The sequence below is a fragment of the Triturus cristatus genome, chromosome 6 (assembly GCF_964204655.1).
Source record: "Triturus cristatus chromosome 6, aTriCri1.1, whole genome shotgun sequence".
In the NCBI taxonomy this organism is placed as follows: Eukaryota; Metazoa; Chordata; class Amphibia; order Caudata; family Salamandridae; genus Triturus; species Triturus cristatus.
The window spans coordinates 822987002-822995774 of record NC_140589.1 but is presented as its reverse complement, the minus strand read 5'-3'; positions in this window follow the sequence as shown (position 1 = coordinate 822995774).

Here is an 8773-nt window from a genome sequence, read left to right as displayed (position 1 = left end):
AGTGGACTTCTCCCTGTGTATAAATTCACATTTCTGTATCTCACCAAAGGTATCTGCCTTTTGGGGGATTTTTCCAACAATATATTCGTTCAACAAAACATAAAATATTTTTTGACTAAGCGTTTGTAACATTGGTCCAATGGAAACTATACTTTTTCACATCAACAGTTCATCGCATAATTACGATCTAATCGTTTGCATTGATATTAATCCCTGTTTAATAAAGTTTTCAACATCATGGACTAGATGGGAACTACATTTCCCATTGCTCCCAAGAAAAGAACTACAATTCCCATGATGCTATGCGCATCACCTATCGTTAAGGATCTAATTCACTTCCTGGTCACTCAAGCAATCCCCGGTTGAGGTATACGGCTCCGTAGAATGGCGAGAAGAAGCAATCACCAGGTAGGCGATGATCTATTGAGTCCACGTTATGTGGAAGCTCAAATCGGCACATTAGTTCAACAGCGTTATTACACACGCAAGCTTCACCGCTTCGCTCTTTCTATTCACAGTCTTTGATGGCAGCGGATTATTAAAAGCCCGATTACGCCCAACAAAGGGGACACATGAACGCTAGACCAACCGACTATTTGGGAAGCATTTGAAATCGTAGGGTGAGCAACTCTCCTACTTACTGTCTTGTCCTTGTGCGTCTGTCCATTGTGTGTGTGAAGTATTTGACGAGTAGGTTTATTGTCATATTTCGTTGTTTTCAGCTCCAGGCACTAGCTGATTGAATAATCTTTTGGATATTAAGCAGGCTAAGACCACACGTGCATAAATATTCATAAGGTGGGTATGCCAGGCTGAGAATGGGGGCTGGCTCAAGTTCTGTAAATGCCAAATAAAAATTGAGAGTTATCATTTTTTATTCTTTTTTTTTTTGATTTTCTTTTCAGAATTTATGGGTCCTGATGAGAACCTCATAATGTTAGAGGTTTGAAACGCGTAGACCAGTCGACCAGTTGGTCCTTTACACACTCCACACAAAAAGTCCTGCCCTTGATGTTTTCTTCGGGTTCTAAGTGTTTAATAAGAAAATAATTGTCTTAAAAAGTTTGACACGGATAAATTATCTGTGTCCCAAAAGGGAGTAGTTGTTGAAGGGCCTTCTAGTTTAGTAGAGTATGAGTCAGCCTATTGGTATGAATGGTTTGGCCAAGTATGGTAGATGATTGGATGTTTAAATTGCCTAGGGTGCTGTTCATTGTATTGTATTGTCATTTATATTGTATATAGATGTTTGTATTTGTTACGTTTGTCTCCATCACACAATAAAAGAATGTGTAATAAATAAAAAACTTTTTGAATAATAGGCAATTTATAAAGCCCCATCTTTTGTGTTTCAATTCATGAAAGGGTATATAAAAAATTGTGTCATTTAAACTAAATCCAGGGAGGACTAGGTGTTTTGTTCTTTACTACTCCAGGACTTTGGCGGTGAACAAGAGGAGGGAGATGGGATGGCAGTTCTGGTGATCTCTGTGGTCTGCTGACAGTTTCTTCAGGAGGGGACTAATCTCTGCATGCATTCAAGGTAACACTGCAAGCAGTACTAGCTCAAGGAAGAAGAAATCAGCTTGATAAGATACAAAATGTCAAAGCTAATATGTAAAACGATACACTCATGTATGAGAACGAAATTGCATCTTTATTGACACATTTGCCCATTGTTAACTCCACATCAACCTCGACCCACAAATACGTAGAAAAAGAGTGATGGATGTAACCCAGATCCTTTGACTGGGGGTGAATGTTTTGATTTGTCCTGCATTCCGTCCATCAATTGTGTGTCTTTTGCTTCCTCACCCTAAGTGTGCCGGGTATGCCCAGACGTGGCTCCCGGGCTCACTGTGCAACTGGAATCAAGATATCCTGGCTAATGAGGGGTGAAACCCCGAAAGTGGTCCTAGGATGCCTGTTTCCTGTCCAGGGAGGACCTGGCTTGGCAGTTCGGGCTGGACTGTTCCCATGAGGCACAGGGTCAAGACTGATTTACATATGGGCACTTTGGGTGGTGGTTTGATAGTAATCCTTCAATCTATGAATGAATAGAGTCTCTTTTGATGGGCATCGAGCTCTGCTTAGAGCTGCTCAGGGACTGGCTGGTTCTTAATCATCAGGACTGCGGAAGTCAGTGGTTGTCGACGTCAACGGTTTGATCCTCCGATGCAGCGCTTTTGGAGCCAGCGCCAATTTAGGCTTCTTCTCCCGCGCTTCCGGTGCTAAAGTGTGTGTCCACTCAGAGGGATTTCGATGCCGGTGGCGTCTTGGGGCCTGTTGCTGTTTTTGACACAGGCACACACTTCAGTGCTGAGGAGGTTAAGGTATTTGTCTTGCCTGAAGGACGAGTAGGTTAATAGCTTGTGGATGCGGTGTGAGGCTGGCTCCGTGGGCTCATTGTGGGTTCGACCTGTGCCAGAGACATACAGTGCTCTGGAAGGTTGGCTCAACTTTGAGGTGCTAATGGTCCCATCAACTTGTGGGTGATACTCACCTCACGTCGAGGCGCTTGGGTGGGCTTGGTGTGAGGGTCTGTTATACTCATAGCCCATGGCGTTTATCATCTGCTTGGTCATGTAGCCTCGATCTCAAGCTGGGATTGTCTCACCTCTTTGTCAGAGGAGAAAGCTGCCTTCAGCGACGGTTTGTGGACCAGACTATCTAAGGGTTTAGCTTCCTTGATGTCTTCGTCAGTACAGGCTTCATCCCAAAGATGTCCAGGGTGTCTTCCGAGTAGTGTCTGTATAGCTTATACTGTGCCCAGAATCTGTCCCTATTATGATGAAGAGTCTTTTTCCACCTGAACGCTAGGCAGACAACACACTTGATGTCGTTGTGTTGATGAGATGAGCACAAATTACACACCTAGTGATGTTCAGAACAGGGGTATATCGTGTTACAGCAGTGTTGAAATGGAGCCTGTTCCATCACCAACTAGGTGTTCTCTAAGCAGAAAATGTTGGGTAAAAGCTCAGGATTCAGTGATCCTCGGTGTTGTGATGGTCTAGGTAATGAATTGACATTAGTATATTGTTTTAGGTTATAATCTGTGTAGAAAAGACTGAGGTGGTGGAGAAAGAGCTGAAGGGCAAAAACACTTAAAAAACACAATTTAAAATAGAGTGGGAGCCCATGCACAAAAGCAGAATAAGAAGACACCATATACCTTGTCACTCAAGATACTTTTTCAAAGTAAAACAAGTTGCGAACACCTGAGCCCAACACTAGATGGCAGGAGTATGCAGAGCATTGTATTTACAGCAACATATGCTACAAACATAACCTTTCACAGTGCCCACTACAAGCCCCTGTTCGGCTAAAGACAACACAAAAAACAAGACATCGGACCGCTTTGCCTGCAATAGGTCCATATTGTGGGAACCACACCAGATTACAAACCTATCCTAGCATTGACAGATTTTTCACATGAGTGCCTGCCTGCCAAAATGACGTCCACGTCTTCAGGAGGAAGGTTGAATATAGGCAACTGCTACCACTTGAGCTCCACGCCGAGCCGTGTAGATTGCACAGATCCAGGTGCAAGATCCTGCCCTGCTGCTGCGACAGAAGATCCTCACAAAGCAGCAGCCTGGTCAGACAACAGATGTTGATTCCCAAACATTCCAGGTACCACACTCCTGACCCAATCCAGAGCCACTAGAATGACTTGGACCAGGTCTTTCTTGATCTTTTTCAGAACTCTGGACGGGAGAGGCACAGGTGGGAAGGCATACAAAAGTTCCGTGATCCACTAGTTGGAATGCATCGTCGATCCATCTAGCCTTCTTAGAAACTCCAGCCCACAATGTGTTGACATTGCACATTCACTGTGGTGATGAAGAAGTGGAGGTACAGTTCACTCCTTTGCTGAAAGACACCATGAGCCAACTCAGAGTGGAAATGCAATTTGTAATCCACTAGGCGTCGCATGCTGAATTTGTCCACCCTGGTGTTCAAAGATCCCTTGAGGTAGTTCACGACCAAAGAAATGCCCTAACAGCTAACCCCATTCTAGAGGCACAGAGTCTCCTGGCACAGGACCCAGGACCTCTCCCCACCCTGCTTGCTGCAATACCACAGGGCGGTGGTGTTGTTCGTGAGGAACTGAGCCAGCTTCTATTTCATGGTCGGAAGGAAGGAAGGAAGGTTTTCAATGAAAAAACGGATGTGGAGCCAGGTCTCTGTAGGAGACCAGAGTACTCTGATCTTCACTGATTTGAGGTGACCACCCCAAACCAGTAGTGATGCATCTGTCACCCCAATCTACTCTGGGTGCGGTAGGGAGAGGGGTCTTAAGCAAGTGCAATTGCACCCGAGCAGCTACCACCGCAGGTCTTTTGCAGTCTCCTCTAAAACCTGGATGGAATCAAACAGGTTCCCTTGGTGCTGAGCCCACTGAGACTTCAGATCCCACTAAAAGAGTATCAATGTGCCATATGGCATATTCGGTCAAGCAGGATGCTAGAAGCCAAGTTGTCTTAGAGCCCCTCTCACTGAGCACCAGGGCTGAAGCAAACATCAGGATCATAGCTTGATTGTCCTGGACTCTGGAGCAGGAGGGAAGGATCAAAACTGGACTTAAATCCAGAATGTCTCAGATGAACAGGAGCCTCTGTGAAGGAGTCAGGGGTGACTTCGGCACGTTGATACAGAACCCCAAATGCATTAGGTGTTTCGCTGTCTTCTGGAGGTGATCAACAACCAACTGTGGTGAGTGTGCCTCAGACTGATGGTCATCGCTGTAAGGGAAGGCTGGCATATCCAACCTCCGAAGATGTGCTGCGACTACCACGATCACTTTTGTGAACACCTGAAGGGCACATGTGAGCTAAAGAGGAGTACCGAAAACTGAAAACGCTCTTTGACCCACTTTCCTGTGGAACTACAGAACAGGGGCATGAAAGTAAGCATCCTGTAGATCCACTCCTACCATCCACACTACTGAATTCAGGGCAGTTAACACCTGGGCAAACCTAAGCATCTTGAATTTGACCTTCTCAGGAAGAAGTTGAAAGGGTGAAGATCTAATATAGAACAAAGACCTCTATACTTTTTCGGCATCAGGAAATAACAGGAATAACATCCAATCCCTTCTCCAGCTGCCAGATGCCTCTCAATCACTCTTTTGCCCAAAGGAGCCTGGACTTCCTGCTGCAGAATGTACATAGGTTCTCCAGAAAGCAGGTCTGATGCAGGTGGACCAGTCGGTGCATAAAACAGGAAGGGCCAATTGTATCTTCTAGAATTATTTGGAGGACCCACTTGTCTGATGTAATGCCCTGCCTTTCTTGGAGATAATGACTTATCCTGCATCGAGGGTGGCCATGTGCCAAAGAGGGCAAACTAAAGTGGTTTGGGGAAGGGGCTCTTGGCAGTACATTGTCTCTGATGGCTTGGAAATCGTAGGTTGAGTCCCTGACTCCGACCGTGAAAGTACCAGAAGGCCTGCTGCTGAGATAGTGGGCCTTGAAGTTGTCACTAAGTCATAACCCTTCCAAAGTCTCAACAGAGGCAGATTTGTTAGGGATACTGCAGTACGGGTGCAGAAAGGTGGAGATTGCTGTCCCTGCTTTCTTCAAATTGCTGCAGTGCACAGTAAGCTTTGTCTCCAAAGAGACAGGCGCATTCAAATAGCATAAACATTAATGATGCCTAGACATCACCCAAAAAAACTGTGGATGTCATTCACACATTGTGCCGAAGCAGCACACTGGTATTGACAGCTCACCTGAAATACTGTGTGGTGTCAAGTCCTGAGCAGATGAAAAACTTCACAGCATCTTGGCCATCCATGACATGTGCTGGGTTGGAGAAGAATTCATCAGGGACTGACCATGTCCCAAGCATGCCAGTATTGTCTCAGCGAAACAGCTAGCACTGACTGAGCTCGAATTGCTGAGAGAAATGTCCTTTTCCCAAATGCCTCCATATGTCTCGACTCCCATTCAGGAGGAGTCATAGCAACTAGTTCGGGTTCACCCTACTTGTAGATGCCTCAACCACTAGGCTCTTGGGCATAGGATGCTGAGCTAGAAAGGCTGGGTCACCTGGGGCAGGTCTATGTCACCTGGCCACTTGCCTATTTACAGGCTGGCAGGAGCAAGCCTTGGACCAAGTGTCCATTAACGTTTCAGTGAGGACTTTATTAAAAGGCAAAAGGGCGTCAGTCGAAGCCTGGCCAGACTGCAGGACCTCTGTCAAGACATTAGTTCTGAGTTCTATGGATGGGAGAAGCAAGTGTAACACTTAGCGCACTATCACTACAGCACACAATACTGATTCTTCCTTCGTGGGAACAGGGAGAACACAACCCAGTGTCGGTGGAATTGTGCTAACCAATGGTCTCTTGTAAATCCATAAGGAGGTTGCCTAAAACATAATAGTGGGATGCATCATCCCAGTCAACTCCATTGACATCGCCCAGGCTATATTTGCTACTACCAGAATCTGACCCAAAACGATTCTGGAGTGCCAGCAGGCGACTCCTATATAATGGCAATGTCCTGTTCAAGTCTGAATGAGGTTGAAGCAATTGCATCAGGAGTTGTGTGGTACTCTACTGTGGTAGATGTAGTGCTGAATTGTATTCAGAATTTAACTGAACAATCAGGTCCTTCTCAGTTGTCTATGCAGCCAGACCTAGTGTGCATCTTTGCATCAGGTTGGGCATCAGCTCTGTATTCAGGGAAAACCCCGCAGATGGCGGTAAGAGCGGATCCACTGACAGCAATCGAACTGAAGGTATCCTTGGATCCGTGTGGCCAAAATTCACCAGAAGGAGCCAGAAAGATGCTGAATATTTTGAAAGCCTCTATCTGACGAGATGTTCTCGATGACCCAGTTATTCTGGGGTGCATTGGGATAAGCTAGGGAAATGATTTCTCGGAAGGAGACGGAGAGGCACCTTGATGTCCAAGCAACTTCTCTAGTCGAGAAGGGAGGCACGGGGAGAAATCTTGCTTCTTTTTCTTGTGTTTCTCTTTGGACTTACCTGACTATTTTGAATGTGAGGAAGATCTTTTGCTGCAACGGCCTTGTGTGTGTGAACAAGTCCACTCCCTTGACCAGGAGCAAAGCTTACACACCTTTCGTCAGTGCTCGGCAACACAGCGTTTGACTTCATGGTCCCAAATCACGTTAAGGTTCTAACAGGTGCATTCCTCGCAAGATTTGGAGCTGTGCGATGATGCTAAACACCAAAGAATTACCTCATGGGTATCTGTCACAGACATCGGTTTGTGACAATCCCCACAAGGCTTAAATCCTACGGTTTTAGTTGGGGACATGTTCCCTTGCACATTGTGAATTTTTTTTTTAAAGCAAAATGTTTGTTATAGATGAGGAAGAATCTTGGGAGCGAGTTCGGGATCCGTGCCCATAGGCACACAAAAAAAAAACCAAAATCTGGCATCAGCACGCTGGGATGGCATTTAAATGTGGCTCCGATGTCACTTCAAGGGGCAGGACGGCATTTATAAGCAGCATCAATGTCACTTCAAGGGGCGGGACAAAGCTGACACAGAGCTGCAACACCACTTGTTGGATTGCCAGAGCAATGCTCTGAAAAATCTCTAGATCTAGTCTAGGACCTAGAAGTATTAACAAGGTGAGTAATCTGGGTTTACATGTATCCATCATGTGAGAGTTACAAAGTTCTGAACTTCAGGCTACAGCAACTATGTATCACATGCATCATATCCCCAATCCTAAAATCTCTTAAATGGTTGCCTTATGAAGCGCAAATTCAGCTAAAGATTGCTGTTCTAGCGCACAAAGCCCTGCATTTCAAAACTCCAGGGTACCTTGCCCAAAAGCTTGAATTATCCTGTGGTGGGAGAGCATCAAGAAGCGCTACCACTCTCCTCCTGAAACCATCCATCCTTAAAAAAACAGAGAACCGCTCTCCGGGCCTTCCCCGGCGCTGTTCCAAGGATTTGGAACTCTCTTCCACCGGAAGTTCGCTGAATCTCTTCAACAACCGTTTTCAAACTTGAAGCCAAAAGATTCCTAATGAACACATTTTTACCTTAATTTGGGCTTGGATCACTTGCTCGAAACCTCTGGTCCTACAACCATTGTACCCTCATGTGAGGCTGCTCGTTCTTTACTGCTTTTTTTTTCCCCCTTCGTAGCCTGTTATATTCAGGTTTTTCATATTATTCTCTGTGATTCACTTGTCTGGGAAACATGCGAGTATTCTTGTTATGTATTCATACATGTTGTCGATACTGGGTCTATGCTCTTTTTTTCTGCATTGTATAACCCCTTTCTTAGACTGTTACATACTCGTTTACTGTACTATTCGCCTTGTGTCATTTGTCTGGAAACTATGCATTTATTTGTCTGGGATATATGCGATTATTCCTGTTGTATATTCTTACTTGTGGTCAATACTGGATTTATATCCTTCCTCCCTACCTTTATAAAGCGCTCTGATATCCCTCGAGATCTTGTTCGCGCTATATAAAACTTTATAAATAAATAAATCACAGTTGTGTAGCAGGGATGCTATGGACTACGAGGAACGTATACTGTAAATAATAGGTTTTCGATGCACCTGTTATGAACCTCCTCCAGACTCAGACACACCTGCTAAGCTGATTCTTTTCCAAGGGTGAAGTACATGCCCTAGTCTTAGTAAGCAGCCGGTTTGCTTGCAGCAGGTGGAGGAGGACATGGTCTGGTGACTGCCGCCTTGTGACTGGGCACAGTCAAAATGAGCCCATGTAGCTAGAGACTAACCCAGGGCAATAGCTGATCTGCT